This window comes from Aethina tumida, chromosome 4 (genome assembly GCF_024364675.1).
Source record: "Aethina tumida isolate Nest 87 chromosome 4, icAetTumi1.1, whole genome shotgun sequence".
NCBI lineage: Eukaryota > Metazoa > Arthropoda > Insecta > Coleoptera > Nitidulidae > Aethina > Aethina tumida.
Window position 1 is genome coordinate 21,543,528 of NC_065438.1, and position 19,388 is coordinate 21,562,915.

Here is a 19,388-nt window from a genome sequence, read left to right on the forward strand (position 1 = left end):
TACAGTTTTATAGTTGATTCTCAAGAAAAATAATCTACAATATTACATAAGAATGAGTGAAATTTATAAAAATTTTATCTATCTATTTTAAAAATATTAATTACAGATTTTTAGTTAATGTTCAAGAAATATTAACCTTTAGAATTACGTAAAATTGAATGAAATTATAGAATGTTGAAAACTGTATTTTTAAAATATTAATTGCAATTTTGCAAATGTTGATGCTCAATCTATAAAATTACTCAAGAAAAATTACACTGTAATAAACAATGTATAAATGTATTTTCAGAATATACTTACACTTTTGATATGGGAGAGAGGATTAGTACTTCATCCTAAAAATGTGAAAATAAAAATCATTAAAAAACGAAAAACAAATAAACGATGCCATTTTATACTATTGCACTTATTTTATATGACGCCAAAAGTTAGTAAAGCACGTTTTCCAAATATTTATGGCAGTGTTAGGCCGCACAACAATAACAATTTACAACCTTTTAAAACACAGAAACAGCATCAAACCGAAATAAAAACATTCGAAATTTCGTCGGAACATCAAGGGCCGTCATAAACGCGCTTCGGTTGCAAATGACGCTTTTGTCGTTCCGACAATCGAAACATTTCCAAATCCCACGGCCACAAAGTAAAAAACTTCGAACAAACTTCGGCCTTTCGCAATAATCCCCCAAGACTTATTGGCCTTGTTTATCATCCCAAACGGTGGATGTTGCCGGTCCTCAATTACGGACGATATATGCGTGCAGGGCAATACATCCGGATTTGCAGTTGGCGGATACGACAATAACAATTCTTTAACGCCGCCGTGTCTAATTGCCGGTCATCAATCTCAGGTTTCCCCATATGTATAAAATATGCGTCGGTCACATCTTCTACGGCGTTCAAGTCGAACCGGGTCCCGGTTTTTTTATTTCAATTCGTCCATTCTTGCACCGATTCTTTCCCACACTCGTTGGGAACGCGATCGGCGACCGAACCCAATAAACATATCCGTGTAATGATCTCTTTGTAAGCGGTTGGTATTATCGATCTCGGCGTTTTTCGTTCCCGCTTTGGCATCGGGAAAATAAAAATTTATGAATGGCCACTTTACATGCGTTTCCCAGGTTCGTTTGTTTGTTTTGTTTTCGGTCGCGCCGATGCAAATCGATCGGTTGTACTACGTGAAGCGGGTGCTAAATGGGTTAAGGACTTGTCAATATTGGTTAAAGGACCTGGAAAACTTTCGGGGACGATTTCCTCTGCGAATATTAACGAGCAATTTGCCTTCCGTCAATTTTTCCTATAGCTAAAATCCGATTTGATCGGCCCAATAACTGGAATTCCGCTTAAACACATCGCCGACATATCTATTAACATTCTAACAAGATTACGACGTAATCATGATGAATATGGCCGTGGCCGGGAACAAATTTATTATGTCAGGTAATAGTTCCGAAACAGAAATCCCGACGAACTATAAAATTTAATTTAGCGCCCTTGCCTGTCAAGAATGTTATACATTATAAGCGTGCATTTGTTAAAAAATAAAAAGTCGCTCCAATTCGAACATTCCCCGTTACGGCATGAAAAATGCATGGGAGAATTATAAGGTTTTCGTTTTTTTCACACTATTTGTGCCCCGGCGAACTTATTAAAACCCCTTCTACTGCATCTATAAAATTCAATTTTGCACATTTGGTCCGCTAATGGCCACCTTTCACCGGGAAATGATTTATCCTTTCAATAGACGACGGAAATTGGCATTCAACCATTAGTGCCGAAGGAAAAAAGGGTCAATTTAATTTTCACATCCGTTTTTATGATTCTGTAATTTATTTAAAGGTGCTGACGAAAAATCAATGATTCAATTTTTTGGCTGAATAAATGCTCTTTCATGTTATGGTTTTTAGCTTGTTAAAAAAAACAATAAATTATTCATTGCGTTGTTAATAATAACTGATAACTAAAAATTAATGATATTCTTCTTTTATTGTTTTTTTTTTTTGCTTGTTAAAAAAGCATTATTTTATTCATGGTGTTTTCAGTATTTTATCAATAAATAACAATTATTCTATTGTGTTAAATATGCCGAAAAATATATTTCACAGTATTATTTAGGTAATTAGTAGACTTATGTGGATACCTAATAAATATATAGATGTCATTTTTGATTTTAATAATTAACACTTTTATGAACTTAATTTTTAAAATATAATTTGGCAATTACCAAAGTTAATTATTCTTCTAAAAAACATATTTTATAATACAATTTTGGTAATTAGTAAAATCTGACATAAGTGTCTAATAATTGAATAGATTGATATCATCTTTCTTTAGTATTATTGCAAAATTTTGCAAAAAAAGGTTGCCTAGAAAAAATGAGTAAATAAATCCTTTTTATAGTAGAATGATTAGCTTAAAACTTAAAAAATTAATGAGCTGTTTCTGATTAGTATTTTGTTAAGAATGAACAATTTTATAAACTTGGTCTATTAAATATGATAAAAAACATTATAAAATACAACTTGGTAAAGTTTGACATAAGTATCTAATAAATTAATAGATTCATGTCATTTGTTTCAGTATTATTTTAACTCAAATTTTTGACAAATTGCTTTAAAAAAATCGGTGATTTTTATTTGAATAAACTCTTTTTTAGTAGAATTATTAGCCATAAAGCTTCTCATGATGTTCTTAATTATTTGTTAATAATTGACAATTATATAAACTTACAATATTGTGTTAAATATTCTAAAAACATATTTTAAAATACAATTTTGATAATTGAAAAATCTGACATAAATGTCTTGAATATATTGATATCATTTTTATTTAGTACTATTTTAACTCAAAATTTGGACAGGTTGTCGAAAAAAATCAGTGAATAAATCATCTTTCTGGTAGAATTATTAGTTCTTAAAAAAGTAATGAGCTATTTCTGATGTTCTTAGTATTTTATTGTGAATATTCTAAAAAACATAATATAAAATATAATTGTGACAATTAGTAAAGTTTGACATATAAATAATGTGTCTAATAAATTAATAGAATTATGTCATTTTGCAATAGTATTACCATAGTTTAACTCAAAATTTTAACAAGTTGCTTTCAAAAATTCAATGACAATTTTTTTATTTGAATAAACCCTCTTTTTATTAGAATTATTAGCCATAAACTTTCATGATATTATTAATTATTTGTTAATAATTGACACTTTTACAAAGTTAGTCTTAAATATTCCAATTTTCCGTATTTAAAAATTTTTGTAATTAGTAAAGTCTGACACAAGTATTTAATAAACGAATAGATTGAAGTCCTTTTTACTATTTTACTATCATTTAAACTCGAAACTTCGACAAGTTATCTACAAAAAACCACTGACACATTTTTTATTTGAATAAATTCTTCTTTTAGTACAATTATTTGGTTGTTAAAAATCAACTATTCCTGATATTCTTACTTATTTGTTAACAATTTAATAAACTTTATTATTATTAGATCCTTACCATTTTTGCATTATTACTAATTTAACTCAAGCTTTTAACTTTTTGTCTACAAAAGTAATTGGTACATTTTTTTCTAGTAGAAATATTAGCTTGTTAAAAAACAATAAATTTCTTCTAATGTTCAAAGTATTTTGTTAATTATGAACAATGTCGTAAAATTAATCTGATGTGTTCAACATTCTGAAAGACATATTTTAAAATTCAATTTAGGCAATTAGTAAAGATACAGTACAATAAATGAATATATTGACGTCGTTTTTAATTTTGTATTGATTCAACTCAAATTTTTTCCATGTTCTCTGTAAAAAATTAATTCCAGATTATTAATTGAATAAATCCTTTTTTTTATTAAAATTATTATCTTGTAAAAAAATAAATTGTTTTTTGATTTTTTTCATCATTAATACTTTTTATCTGAATAAATATTTTTTTAAATAAATTTAGTTTTTAAAAAATGTTTGTTATGTTTTCAGTATTTTGTTAATTAAAAGATTAGTATATTGTTGTCAATATTTTGAAAAACAAAATTGAATTAAAAAACGTTATCAACATTTTATTAATAATTAGTAATTAGTCGACTCTGATATACTGACAAACACATTTTAAGATACAATGTAGGCAATTAGTAAATGCTGACATGAATACCTAGCAAATGAATAAATTGATGTCAAATTTGATTTAGTATTATTTTAAGTCAAACCTTTTCCAGGTTATTAGGGAACATTCCAATTGCCTTTTGAATATCATTATAAGTCCCATTATCACCGCCATAAATTTTGTGAAGCATTAAGAACTTTTTAACACCTATTCATGTCGATTCACAATTTTAAATCGAAACTACCGAACAACATTTACACTTGTTGAATGTACAGTTAATGCTACATTGTCATCACGTACAAATTTGATTTAACTTATAAGCCGCCCCATCAAACAGTCATTTGAGTCAAGGTGGTCGGCGCATCCATTGTCAGGTATCCGGAATGCCGACGTAATTAATATTAATGATATTATCAGGGAACCAAAATAAAGAAACATAAATAAGGATAATCAAATTAAAAAGTGAATATATGGCCGGCGTGACAGCCCGATATTTCATTATATGTAATTCAGTGCTCACAACGTGGGTGTGGTGATAATGGTCGGAGATGAGGAACCTTTCAGGTAAAAGGAGTAAACACAAACTATTTCTCTTAACCACAGTAAATCATGAACGATTTTCCGCCTCCAAAATACGGTTTATCCACCCGAATTTCACCTGGTTTCCGTGAATCCCAGAAGGCAGTCGATCAATTAACGGTAAATCGCTGTTGCTTCCATTACGGCAAAACCATGCCTAAGATCGCAATACCACAAATCTGGACGGCTTCGGGCCCGCCAGCGCCGCAGGAGATTAATCACGAAGCCCGAAGACCTCCGGTCGAATATAAATAATGCACCTAATTGCGTTCACATGTGCAAAAGTTATCCCGGCACCATAATGCGATACTTGTACGTTTTCGATGCGAGAGAGGTTTCCGTTGGGGTTTTCTTTTTCAGCGGCAGACTATCGGTTACCGCACGAATTTCAGTATCGATTACGGATTCCCCTTTCAGACATTCTCGGGTCGGGTAATGCGATGTGGAGTGTGCGACTTTGCAAATCGGAATGCGGAACGTTTCGAAAAAATGTTGGCCGGATTATGTTTGCGATTATGTGCTGGCGATACGCTTCGGCGTCTGCTTTTATTGGACTTATCAAAATTTCGTGTGGTTGCCAATAAACTAAAATGGGATTTTATTGGTTTCGGGTCGGTTTAGTTCAAAGATCGGTACGAAAGTAGGTTGAATCATAAAGTTAAAGTGCACACGATGACACAGAAATTAGAATTAGAATAGATCCAGTGGTCAGAATTCATTGATTTTTGGTTTACACTTTAAACATAATAAAGAATAGCAAATTATAAAAAATTCAGAAAATTTGTATCAATACCATTTTTTTAACTAATAATGAGTTGATGTCCTGAAAAAGTAATTAAAATATCTATTTTTTACATAATTATATAAAGAGAAAAATTATGAAAATTCATTCCATAGTAATTTTGATGCTTTGCTGGCAAGAACACGTATAAAATTAGTATTGAATTTAAATTTAATCTGTTAAATTTAAATTATCTAATTTAAAATATCTATTTTCTATATAATTATAAAAACTAATTACAGTATATAAGTTATAAAAATCCAAATAAAAGTAAATAATTTATTTAAACTCTGAACTTTGTGGCTTTGGTGGCAAAATGAGTTGACATCCTCAAAAAGTAATTTATCTAAAATATCTATTTTTTACATAATTATATAAAAAAAGTTATGAAAATTCATTCCCAAGTTCAAAATTTATTTAAATTTTTAATTTTGATGCTTCGCTGGCAAGAATTATTATATTCATAAATATTTAGTGACTATTTACACACATACGTAAAAAATTTTTGAATTTAAATTTAATCTGTTAAAGAATAATTTATTTAAAATAACTATTTTTTATGTAATTATAAAAAGTAATTATAGTTATGAAAATCCAATTAGAAGTACATAATTTATGTAAACTTGAACTTTATTGCTTTGGTGGCGAAATAATTTTTTCCTTCAGTTATTTGTGATAATTTATACTCATATTTTTTTAATATATAATTTAAATTTAATCTATTAGTGAGTAATTTATTTAAAATATTTATTTCTTATATAATTATGAAAATTCAATTAGGAGCACATTTAAATTCTGATCTTTGTGCCTTTGGTGGCAAAAATTTTAATTATTTGTTTTTAATTACTTTGTTACAAATAACACTCAATAATAATCAATAATTTTAACATATATACATATATTTAATATATTATTTAAATTAAAATTTAATCTATTAAAGAATAAATTATTTTAAATACATATTTTTTATATAATTATAAAAAATAGTTTGAAAGTCCAATTAGGAGCACATAATTCATTTATTTATTTTCCAATTATTTTCTGACAAATTACATTCTACATTTTCTAATATATTATTTAAATTTAATCTGTTAAAGAAACAATTTATTTTATATATCTATTTTTTATGTAATTATAAAAAATAGTTTTCAAAATCTAATTAGAAGTACAATTCTGTTCCTTGTGATTTTGGTGGGAATAATTTTAATTATTTGTTTTTCAATTACTTTGTGATAAATTACACTAATTTTTTATATATATTTTTAAATATATAATTTAGATTTAAATTTTCTCTATTAAAGAATAATTTATTTAAAATATCTATTTTTATATAATTATAAAAAAAAGTTATGAAAATCCAATTACAAGTATATAATTTATTTAAACACTGAACTTTGTGACTTTGGTGCCAAAATAATTATTTTTTTTTTCTGCAATTATTTGTGACAATGTATACTATATAATTTTTTAATATATAATTTAAAATTAATCTATTATATTAATATATTTAAATTATTTATTTCTTATATAATTATGAAAATCCAATTAGAAGCACATAATTCTTTTAAATTCTGATCTTTGTGATTTTGGTGGCAAATATTTTAATTATTTGTTTTTCAATTATTTTGTGAAAAATTACACTGTATAATTTTTTTGTATAATATTTTTTTATATCTTTTTAAAATTTAAATTTAATCTGTTAAGGAATAATTTACTAAAAATACCTATTTTTTATGTAATTATAAAAAAATAGTTTTGAAAATCCAATTTAGGAGCACATAATTAATTTAAATTCTGATCTTTGCGACTGTGTTGGGAAAAAAATTTAATTATTTGTTTTTCAATTATCTTGTGACAAATTATACTATATAATTATATTTTTTAATATGTTATTTAAATATAAATTTAATTTGTAAAAGAATAATTTATTTAAAATATGTATTTATAATATAATTATAAAAAAAATAGTTTTGAAAATCCAGTTACGATCACATAATTTAATTAAATTCTGATCTTAGTAGACTTTAGTAGCAAATATTTTAATTTGTTTTTTTTAATTATTTTGTAACAAATTATACTCTATATTATATTTTTTTATATATTATTTCAATTAAAATTTAATTTAATAGAGAGTAATTTATTTAAAATATGTATTTTTTTATATAATTATAAAAAATAGTTATGAATATCCTATTATTTTTAATTATTTAGTGATAATATAATTTTTTTATATATTTAACATATTATTTTAATTTGATTTACTAAATGAATTTATTTTAAATAAAATGAAAATTCAAACAGAAGTACATAATTTATTTAAATTTTTAACTTTGGTCTTTCGTGGTAATTTCGGTAAATAAATTCAATCAATATTCTACAAACTAAATTCTGTTCAAATTGAACAAGTATTCCAAGCCACTGAAATATTTTTATTGTTTCATTTCGGAGTTCGTGTCGTTACAACATTCGTGCCGAACGTCCTTAAAACCAAACATTGTTGTAACTTGAAATAATGCGACTGCAATAACTCACAAAAAGACCATAAATTAAACGCAATTTTCGCAATTTTTTCGAGTGCTATCTGATCGTGGCCGCGACAAAAGAGGGTGGTTATTAATGGACTTTTCGAAAGAAAAATAAAACTTTCGAACGTAATCCGAACGCCTTCTATTGACCCATTGTTCAATATATCCCGAAACGGCCACAATAACAAAAGTTCCGACCCGGAAAGTTGCAAGTAGTTTCGGTAATGTCGTTTTATTTAATAAAATTCGATATAATAACACTAGACTTTAAACTTTGCGGTTATTGTGTGTGTGTGTGTGTATGTGTCCGGGACTAGAACAAACTTTGTCCGGGCAAAAAATTTAATTCCTTTTCTAAAATCGGAGTTTTATAAGTTTCCTTAGTCAGCCGAAACAAATAAGATGATAATTCAGCTCTTTATTCTTTAATTGCTACAAAGTTTATTACCCCCTACAACTTTAATTAAGTAATAAAGAAATTTATGTGGTTTCGGCCGGGAATTAATTAAAGCCCTTTAAGACTGTTCTGTGCATCTGCCTTAGTTATATTTGAACGTCTAATAAAAGCACAAACACCAGATCCAGCTACGTTATAATTTTCAGCATAATATCATTAAACTTCCCGGTCGGAAACGGGCTTTAACAAAAACAATCGATTATAAAATTGGTCCAAATTCGTGGTAATAAAGGCCGGACATTTTTTATGCAATGCCTACCAGTTTATTAACGAATATATCACTGACGAATTAATAATTTTATCAGCAATAATTAATTACACACATTACATGTAGTAATTCGCACACGCAACTATTTCAAATGATTAATGTTAATATACTACATAATTAACGTGCAGTTCATTATAATGATCATCATTACTTGTAAAATCGACCATTCACAAATGTAACATACGTTTTAATTATCCATAAACACGTTGTGCTAATTAACATTTTTGTCATTTTGCAGGTGAGTTACCGGAAGCTTCTTCTCGACTGTCGGTATGTAGTCTGGTGTTACAGAAAGAGCAGCCCCGACGAACAACGAATTAATATTCAACGTCGGTTGAATACGCCAAAAGTTCTCGGGTTTAAACTATGTTATTAGTGTTTATTTGTCAGAGAAACGCGACATAACTGTATGATACTTATGATAATTGACGCGTACAAGCCGTATTAGTGAGTGCAGTCTCTAATTGCGAACCGCCGTATTAGGTAAATATTAATGTAATACAAGCCTGTTTGTGTGACACACGCCAAAAGGCTTCCCTCCTTACGTTGATTCGCCTTTTCATTTTGGCAGGTTTATAATGTATAAATAGGTTTGCTGTCTATCTGCGAATCGCATCAGCTTAATGGATGCTAGAATAAATTTCGGAGTGGATGTGGAAGATGCATTTCTGCAAAATGGATGTGGTTAATTTAATGGATTTTGTGATTTGGTGTTCGATTCGATCATTTAATGTCTGTTACATATATGCTCAATCTTCATTTATGGAGTTTTCTGCTTTATGGAATCTAATAGAAAATGATGCTTCGTCAAAATATTTCCTGAATTATTAGGATTCATAAATTATACCAATTTTTGATTAATGTTATACTATTTTTGCATCAAGCTTAAAATATTGTAGACGAAAATGTCTATAAAGTTGCAGAAACTTTCTCAAAAATATATTTTGAAGTTTAACTACACTCCTGCTTTTTTCTTTATATTTTTTTGATGAAGTTAATGATAAAATTTTAATTTTACGTGTAACGAACTAAAATATCATACTCTCTGAAAGAGTACTTTGAAGTTTAACTATTCTACTTTCAACTACACTTCTTTCATCGTTTTCTAGTTTATATCATATCGAAATTTTTAAATTACAAATTAATTTACAACTAAAATATGTAATATTTTGAAATGTTAAAAATATTAATTTTATGTGTAAAGAAGTAGAATCTCTTAATTAAACTTTCTGAGGGAGTATTTTGAAGTTTAAACTATTTTTTTTTTCATATTTTCTGCGAAATATTAAAATTTTAACTTTCTGATTAATTTATGAGTAAAATAAGTCATAGTTTCAAAAAAATATTGATTAAAACATTACTTTTTTGTATAAAACAGTGGAATCTTATAATTAAACCCTCTGAAAGAAGTTGAAGTTCAACTATTTTTTTTTCATCTTTTTACAGTATATCACTGCTAAATTGACTATAATATGTTATATTTTCAAATAATTTATTAAAAAAATATTAATTTTATGTACAAAAAAGAAGAATCTCATAATTAAAATTTTTAAAAGTGTATTTTGAAGATTAATTATTCTTCTTTCATATTTTTCTAGTCTCTGTCTCTGAGAAATTTTAAAATTTTTGTTTGTTGATTAATTTATTACTAAAACATGTCATATTTTCAAAAAATTGATGAAAAATATTAATTTTATGTGTAAAAGAGTAGAATCTTATAATTCAACTTTTGGAAAGAGTATTTTGAAGTTTAATATTTCTTTTTTCAAATTTTTCTAATCTCTATAACTGTGAAATTTTAAATTTTTGATTTACTGATAAATTTATGAAAATGTGTCATATTTTCAAAAAATTAATTATAAAAATATTAATTTAATGTATAAAAAAGTAAAATCTCATAATTAAACTTTATGAAAGAGTATTTTGAAGTTTAACTATTCTACTTTCATATTTTTCTAGTTTCTACCAATGGAAAATTTTAATTTTCTGATTAATTTTTGACTAAAATGTATCACATTTTCAAAAAATTAATAATAAAAATATGAATTTTATGTATAAAAAAGTAAAATCTCATAATTAAATTTGCTGAAAAAATATTTTGATGTTTAACTCTTCATCTGTCATATTTTAAAGTCTATCACAGTGTAAAAAAATAATGTCATATTTTCAAAAAATTAATGATAAAAATATTAACTTTATGTATAAAGAAGTAGAATTTCATAATAAAACTTTCTGAAAGAATATTTTGAAGCTTAAGTATTTCATATATTTTTTTCTCTACCACACTGAAATTTTAAAATTTTTATTTGCTGATTAATTTATGACTAAAATGTGTATTATTTTCAAAAAATTAATGATAAAAATATTAATTTTGTGTATAAAGTGTAGAGTATTTTGAAGTTTAGTCTCTATCACTATGAAATTTTTAAATTATTATTTACTTTGTGACTTAAATATGTCATATTTTCAAAAAAAAAAAAAAAAATAATTATAAAAATATTATGTTTATGTATAAAGAAGTAGAATCTCACAATTCAACTTTCCAGAAAAGTATTTTGAAGTCTAAATTCATATTAAAATTATTATTTACGGATTTATGACAATAATATATCTTATTATAAAAAGTTAATGATGTGAATTTCCACTAGTTTAATTGTAAGCATTTGTCTTATTTTCATCTTCTCTCTAAAGTCATTAATCACGCATAATCCACACATTAACACTCAATCAACTCAACAATAAAGTTGAAACGTTAACGAATTGTTCTCCAGAGACAATCCCACACAACCCATGTGAACTCGTAACATATGCATAGATCGTTACCACACTGGGGTGTTAAATATTGGGGTTAAACCCATCAACCAAAGGCCGGCTCACAAAAACCATATTACTTTTATAATGCAACAACCGTGACTTGCATTTTAGGCGTAAAATTTATACGCGTGGTCTGTGCACATTTATCGGCTGTTCGACAGAAACAAAAAAAAATTAAAACACCCCAACGTTCTCGACGCTACTGGTTAACAGTTCGCAGCCTGGTCCATATGGGTATTGTATTGCGGCAGTCCCATTTAATGTCCGACTTCCGGTAACAGAGTTTTATGCTCTCATGTTCTGAATCTGTGGTGTGTGTGCTCGAGTTGCAGCGGTGGTGCGTTAACCCCCCTCGAACGAGAGGAACGAGTGGAACGAGAGGTGCGTGGTGGTTTAAAACCCGCATCAATTAACTGCAATTAGCACTAGTTTCGTTAACGAATTATTATTCATTCGGTTTTTAAAAATAACACGTAGTATAAGACTGGTAGTGTATTTTTGACATAAAATTTTAAAATTAATGCGGGCCGGTCTCAATTAATTTTTTGTTTTATCACTTGACACACATTTTTAATATAACATTACCGCATTTTTCATTGTGACAATCAGGACGTCATAAATTCACATCGCTCCCAGCTTCAGGAAACCAGATCCACGGCAGTTTTACATTTGATGAAAATATGAATAATAAATGGCCGTTTTATTGTTACGTTCCACTCGACTTTTATTAAAGTTCCAGCCTAATAAATAACAAGTTGCCTGCACCGGAGATATTTGAGTATTAATATTGAATTACATAAAATGCTTTTGTGCTTTGTGCTGAAAGCACATTTCGACGTCAGACGCCGAACTGCCCCCCGATCAGTGTTGATCCAAATAATTTTTCCAATTTCAATCATCATCGATTAAAACACTGTTTGCTTTACATCCTCGTCCGCTTCATTTAATTAACAACCGTATTTATGAAAGCACAATAGACGGCCCAGTTTGTAATAGAGCCAAACATCTGATAAAAAAGCCAGGCGGCATTGTTCAAGCACCATGAATTTACGGGCAGCCGTTTACATTTTCAGATGAACCCCGATACTGTTCCGTTCGATTTTTGTTTGCCCTGTCCTATCGCATCGCAGTTGGGGCTTTTCGAAAAAAAAAAAAAATAATAAATAAAATGGCGATGCCAATTCGTTACCGATTTTATGGAGACGTCGACGCGGCTCGTAATTCTCGGATGGTCCGGACGAATGGTGCGAGCCAATGTTTATGCTTTCCGTGTTTGTTTGCTTTTCGGATTGTGTGTGTTTATCCTTCTTTTTCCTGTTGCTTCAAAGTTAGTTTTGATATTTGTCTAAAATGCTTGCACAAACTCTAGTTAATTTCGAGTTTCCTTTGTCTAAATCTTGGTTAGAACGTTGCTTCCGTAATCAATAGGGTTTGTATTGCCGTTTCGAGAGGTGGAATGATTTATTGAATCGAATCAAAACATTATTGTAAAACAACTTGGATTTGAAAAGGCTACTTGGTTAATTCAATTAAAACAAATATTTGAGGAGGAAACTACAAGACTCAATATACAATTCAATTTAAGACATTTTAAAACTAAAAAACAGAAAATATTTAGTTCTTCAAATGAATTTAATTTTAAAACTGTCAAAGTGTTGGTAATTAAGCTACTGACCATTAAGTGACACTAATTAATATAATTTAATAAAAGTATTTCATAATATAAAAAGATGAAAATAAAGGCTTGAACGTTCAGTTCACTTCCCTATACTAATTTAAGTGATGTGACTTTGTGCATTTTTCGTAATACAAAAGAATGACAACATAAAACTTTGAGATTGATCTAAAACATAAAAAAGAAAACATTATTAAAAGTAGCAACGTTCAAAATTTTAGTATTTCAGATACCGTCCGATAGATGCCACTAATTATTTTTCCTGATTTAAATAAAATATAATTTTGTAAAAGTGTTGCCGTATTAGAAAAAGAAAAAAATATATAAACATTTAACGTTCGATTAAATTGTCTGAATTTAAACTTACTTATACTACAAAATTAACAAAATTGTCAATATTTTAGTAACATTGTAAAATAATATGAATTTAAATGAACTTAACTCATATAAGATGATATATTTTTTATGATATAAAACAAAAATATAAATCAAAAATTAACTTATTCTAAAAAACCTAAAACAGATTCAATATTCAATAAAATTATTAGCAAAGGTCAAAATTTTAGTAATTGAACTTCTGTCTGTTAAATATCACTAATGTGTTTTAATAAAAGTGATTTGGTAGTATATAAAAAAGAAAATATAAAATTTAACATCCAATTCAATTTCCTCTATTAATTAATATTTAATCTTAAAACCACAGAAGAGAGAACATTTTAATATATTTGGTAATTGTCAAAATTTTACTAATTGTGCTACTGTCCGTTAGATGCCACTTATTATTTACGTCTGCGAAAGAAGGAATTGTGAAATAATAGAGATTTGAATAAACTGCTTAATTAATGTAATTTAAAGTAGTTTTTGTAATATAAGAGAATGAAAATACAAACTATATTGTTTCCGTAATACAAAAGAAAAAAATCTAAACGTCCAAAATTCTCTCTATCAATTTAATGTGCTTATTATCTAATACAAATTATTTGCATTTATAAGAATATGTTTTGATCAAGTAAAAAATTAAGATTTCTTAGAGAAATATTAATTTTAAATTTGAGCAATACTGATATTTTTGAGGTTTTTCCTATGCCTATTTTAAATTCATCAAAAGTAGAATATTTTCAAAAAAAAAGATTGATGAAAATTACAAGGAAAATATAAAATTAATTTTTTTCTAGGAAATTTTTATTTTTTCAATTGACCGCAACAAGTTCTACGTCATGCCTAAAATTTTAAACATTAAAATATATATATATATATATGAAAAATTTTTGTTAAAATTAAACGTGATTTTAATTTAATTAAAGCTGTTAAATTTTCAAAAAATTACATTATCTATTTTTATGTACTTTTGACAAAAAGACATATAGTATAAAATAAATTAAGCAAAAAGGTCAGAAATTATTAAAATTTAAATTTAATTTTTCTTCAGGGAATATTATTTTTTTACTCGATCAAAATATACTTCTTAATGCACCAAGTAGTAATATTTCGAAAAAAAAGTTGTCGATAGCTCAATTTTTCGATTTTTATTGCTAAAAGTAGGTAATTTTAGTTAATAACAAAAACGAATATGAATTTAATTTAAAAAACTTAAAACAAAAAACATTTTTATAAAATTAGCAACGGTCAATATATAAGTAATTGTGCTATTGTCCAATAGATGCCACTAATCAAATTTCGAGTAAATGCTACAAAATTTATAAGTAAATTAGTTTAAATTTAACATCGTTTTATAGTTCCTCAATGTCAACAAAGATATATCGTCGTTCAAAGACTGTAATTTGACATATTGACACAAAAATCAAATCCCAAACGCCCGTCCCGGATCCTGTTTGTCGCAATATTCTTAATTCACGCCATCCGAGACGTAATTACTTAAAACGTCAGGTGGACTGTCACTGTAGCCGAGGATCTTACCTACGCCCCGATCCGAGAGTGAGTTAATATTTGAGCGGAGGCCTCGCAAAATCGATACCGTCGAAATTCCACAATTTTCCGGGGCCGGGGCCGAACGCCGAAAAAATGCGGCACGAGATTAATCCTCGGTTTATTTGAAGTTTCATAATTAATTATCTAAGGAGCGGCCCGACGTCAGGTCCAGTGTTAATTGAAAAAAAATATTGTTTTTTATCCATCAAGCGTGGGATAAATAAAGGGAGATTTGTTACGGTACGTCCGAATGATCTCGATGCGAAAAAATGCAAACGAAGAGTTATCGAGTTCGTACGCTTTTGTTCCGAAGTATTTCTTTGATGCACGGCAGCGGCGATTTGTTACTGATGCGGACTTTTTCGGTTTTTGTGGCCGCCGGCTAAATTCCCCGCTGTTGCCTTTTGTTAGCAAATCTGCAAATTTTCAATGTACACGTGGTTTATTGTTCGAGTTGTAGAGTCGCATTGATAAATTCCTGCTAGTTGAAATCGATGGTTATTTAATGCGGCTCTATCATTGTACTAATTTAAAACGGGCACTCAGACGAATAATAAAAAAACGAGTGGATTATCGCATGGATTTATAGGTGGTTGAAACGAATGTGATTTTTTGTGAACACATTGAATAGAATTGTTGCGGCGGCGGGTGCAAAGCTTTGCGTTATTTATTTGAAATGTTATCAGCTAACATATTTATGTTTTAGCATTTCAGGCTGGCATCACTTTAAAAGTACAATAATTGCTAATTAGACTTTCATTGTCGGGGAACATGCATGCACCGCATGCAACATCGATTTTTCATTTAGTCTCCTGCAATTTTTACCTCTATATTTCCACTGGGGACCTTTTTTTTATTTGTTGGCTTAAATTTTGCGTCGTTAAAGGAATGTTTGGCCAGCGTGTAATTTGTTTTTATTAAAAACTTCTACATTTTTGTTCTTTCATAATTAAACAAATAACTAAAATTGTCCTATATCCATAACATGTGACAAGAGGATTCGTTTTTTAAAAATTGGTTACAACAGAGATAAAAGAAATTACATTCTAAAATTTTTTATTGAAGCAATTTTTTAAATTTTAAATTGTATAATTCTTTTAAATAAAATAGAAAATATTTTAACAAAATTAGCAAAGATCAAAATTTTAGTAATTGTGCTACTGTCCGATAGATGTCACTAATCAAATTTTTAATGGATATTGGAGATTATATATTGGTATTAAAAAATTGGTTTGTAGGCCACATTTCCATATCCAAAAGGGGAAGAATAGTGGGAAACTACAAACTATTATTAAGCCGTGATATATTTCCATTTTAGCCAGAAAAAATTGGAATTTTTAAGCCATTATCATTTTTCCTTTTACCCACTTTCCTATACTAAAAATTCATCAGTATAAATTTGAATAATGATCGCCTCAAGCTTGTACTACGCTAGAAACTCCAACATATTAGACAATCGTATTAAAATTCATTGATCTTTTCCGTCTATAATTTATGGAATATTCAACGCTCTTCCCCCCATTTATCCTTGTTTTATTTCTGCGCCTGATTGAAACATGGAATTAAACGCTTTCAGCGAAGACGTTAATGAAACAAAAAGGGCCAATAAAACCGGAATAATATAACTCCTCATCGACGTTTTACCCCATTCGTAAACAACATATATATTTCAATTTGTCACACTGCATTAGTGACACACTACAAATGTCCGTGATTAAACCGAGGGCAGAGAAACTTTTAATTAAATTTCGTTAATATTCACGGATATTCCGCAAAATCAGTTGGCCGAGGGGGTGGTTTGCAACGGGGATGACCCGAAGTTCCTAGGTCAGTATCTAATCAGATTAGGGTTTGACTCATGCAGCTGCCGCAAACCCTCCGACAACAAGGCCGCAAATTATTGTTACGGGTGTGTCAACCAAGGACGTTGGGTGGCCAGGTTTTGTCGCTGTATCTTCAGGTTTAACTGTTCCATTAACATTCGCCGAATTTCAAAAAGTGCAAACAGGAATCGATAGTTCCCACATAAACTCGATCCACGGAATCGGACAGCAGAAAGTCTCGTTTTGTTCGGACGTCGGGGTCAGCGGAGCCCGAAGATTGATTATGTCCGGCGACCAGTTTTAGGTGAATCGTCCCCCGCGAACGCACGTTGCGCCGCAAATACTGACACGCGTTTCCACAGGCATTTCATGCATCGTTTAGCCACATGTTGGAAACGGGGGTAAAGCTGCACTATGGTTGGGGTTGAGGGAATTACCAATAATAGTTGTGATCGTGAACCCAACATAATGTTTGAGCCGCAAAGTTCACGGGAACTTAACCGTTAGCCGCAATCTAAATCTGAATCAGTGGAAATTCTATTGTTTCTTTCAGAAGTTTGAACAACTGGCCAATCAGTACACTGATTACAGAATTGATATTGATCAATTACTGGAACTTAGTTACTAATCGGAGGAACTTAGTGTTTAATTAGTGGAAAATATTAATCAATCAGTAGAATTTAGCTAATTCATCAGTGAAATTATACTGAACAATCAGTGAAACTTACTGATTAATCAGAGGAACTTACTTTTAAACAGTGGAACTTAACCATTAACCACATTCTAAGTCAGAATCAGTGAAAATTCTACTATATCTTTCAGAAGTTTGAACAACTGGTTAATCAATACACTGATTACAGAATTTATATTGATCAATTATTGGAACATAGTTACTAATCGGAAGAACTTAGTGTTTAATCAGTGTATCATACTAATCAATCAGTAGAATTTAGCTAATTCATCAGTGAAATTATACTGAACAATCAGTGAAACTTACTGATTAATCGGAGGAACTTTTAAACAGTGGAACTAAATCATTAACCACATTCTAAGTCAGAATCAGTGAAAATTCTACTATTTCTTTCAGAAGTTTGAACAACTGGTTAATCAATACACTGATTACAGAATTTATATTGATCAATTATTGGAACGTAGTTACTAATCGGAGGAACTTAATGTTTAATCAGTGAAAGTTACTAATTAATCAGTAGAATTTGGCTAATTCATCAGTGAAATTATACTGAACAATCAGTGAAACTTATTGATTAATCAGAAGAACTTACTGTTAAACAGTGAAATTTACTGATCAATCAGTGGAATTTAGTCAGTAGAAATATTTGACCAATTTATCACTAAACTGGATTAAATTGATCAACCATTGAAATTGTACTGATTAATCAGTGGAACTTTCTGATTCATAAGAGAAAATCACTGATCAGTAGATTTTATAGTTTAATTAGCTGAACAATCAATAAAATTTAGCTGATCAACCAAAGTAGATTACTTATGACTGACTTATTTATAAATCACTAGAACTTAACTCATTATTTAATGGAAATTACTGATTAATATGTGTAACTTACTGTTGAATCAGAAGCTCTTTGAATTATGAGAGAAAATTTACTTACAGTGTGCACCCCACTATTGATCTAGAGGGCTGTAATCAATTCATCTGAAACAAAATTGGACATCTAAATGCAAAGCAAAAAATACATAATTTATTTGGATGATGTAAATCGAATAAGGGCGCGCATAAATCGGAATTGATTCAAATTTGCCGGCCCGATAATAATTTATGTGACGTTTTTAAACTGAATTTTTTTGTCCCTTCATCCGTCGCGACCGTCCCGTCTTGGTTTTGCCGTTCCCGAGTTAATCTGTTTATGTCTGGCAATTTATTGGAGGAATAAAAAGCCATCTCCCCCCAATTCCACCGAGGATAGTGGAGATATATGTGTTGGTTTAAAAGAGAAACCAGGCAAAAGTATTAAGGACTAGTTTTAGTTCCGTGCATCACGTTCGAGGGAATTGGGGGGAGGGCGAGCGGAGGAAAAAAAGGATTGTCGTGTAATCCTTGAGGAAATTCAAGTTAACAAGAGTTCTATTTAGTGGAAAATTTGATTGTACGTTGTTCGAGATAAGAATTTTTCGATCTATCGGGAATAACCTGTTACCATGGCGATACCACCACGGCCGTTCATATTTTATAGAACAAATGCATCAAAGAAACAATGGAGAAAACTTCGCCCGCCTTCGTTCCCGACTAGTTTTATTTGGGAATCTAATTTACTTGTCTGCAAGCGATACAATCAACATTTTAAACGGTCCCGGGGTATTTTAATAAACTGAAACGAGACCCGGCCCCGAAACGTATACACGAGCCGGGATTCCCATTATTATTATACGACATGCAAAATATTGTAATTTCGAAAAC

General features: G+C 29.1%; 2 protein-coding genes across 6 annotated transcripts in view; one reads left to right on the forward strand and one right to left on the reverse strand.

The window, feature by feature from the left end:
• Positions 1 to 335, reverse strand: part of LOC109594129 (uncharacterized) — a 65,363-nt gene extending 65,028 nt beyond the window's left edge. The window contains exon 1 of the mRNA XM_049966130.1: positions 301 to 335. The gene's annotated coding sequence lies outside the window, so the exon portion shown is untranslated. The remainder of the gene's footprint in view (positions 1 to 300) is intronic.
• Positions 1 to 19,388, forward strand: part of LOC109594134 (neural-cadherin) — a 391,736-nt gene that overhangs the window by 56,746 nt on the left and 315,602 nt on the right. The gene's annotated exons all lie outside the window — the stretch shown is intronic.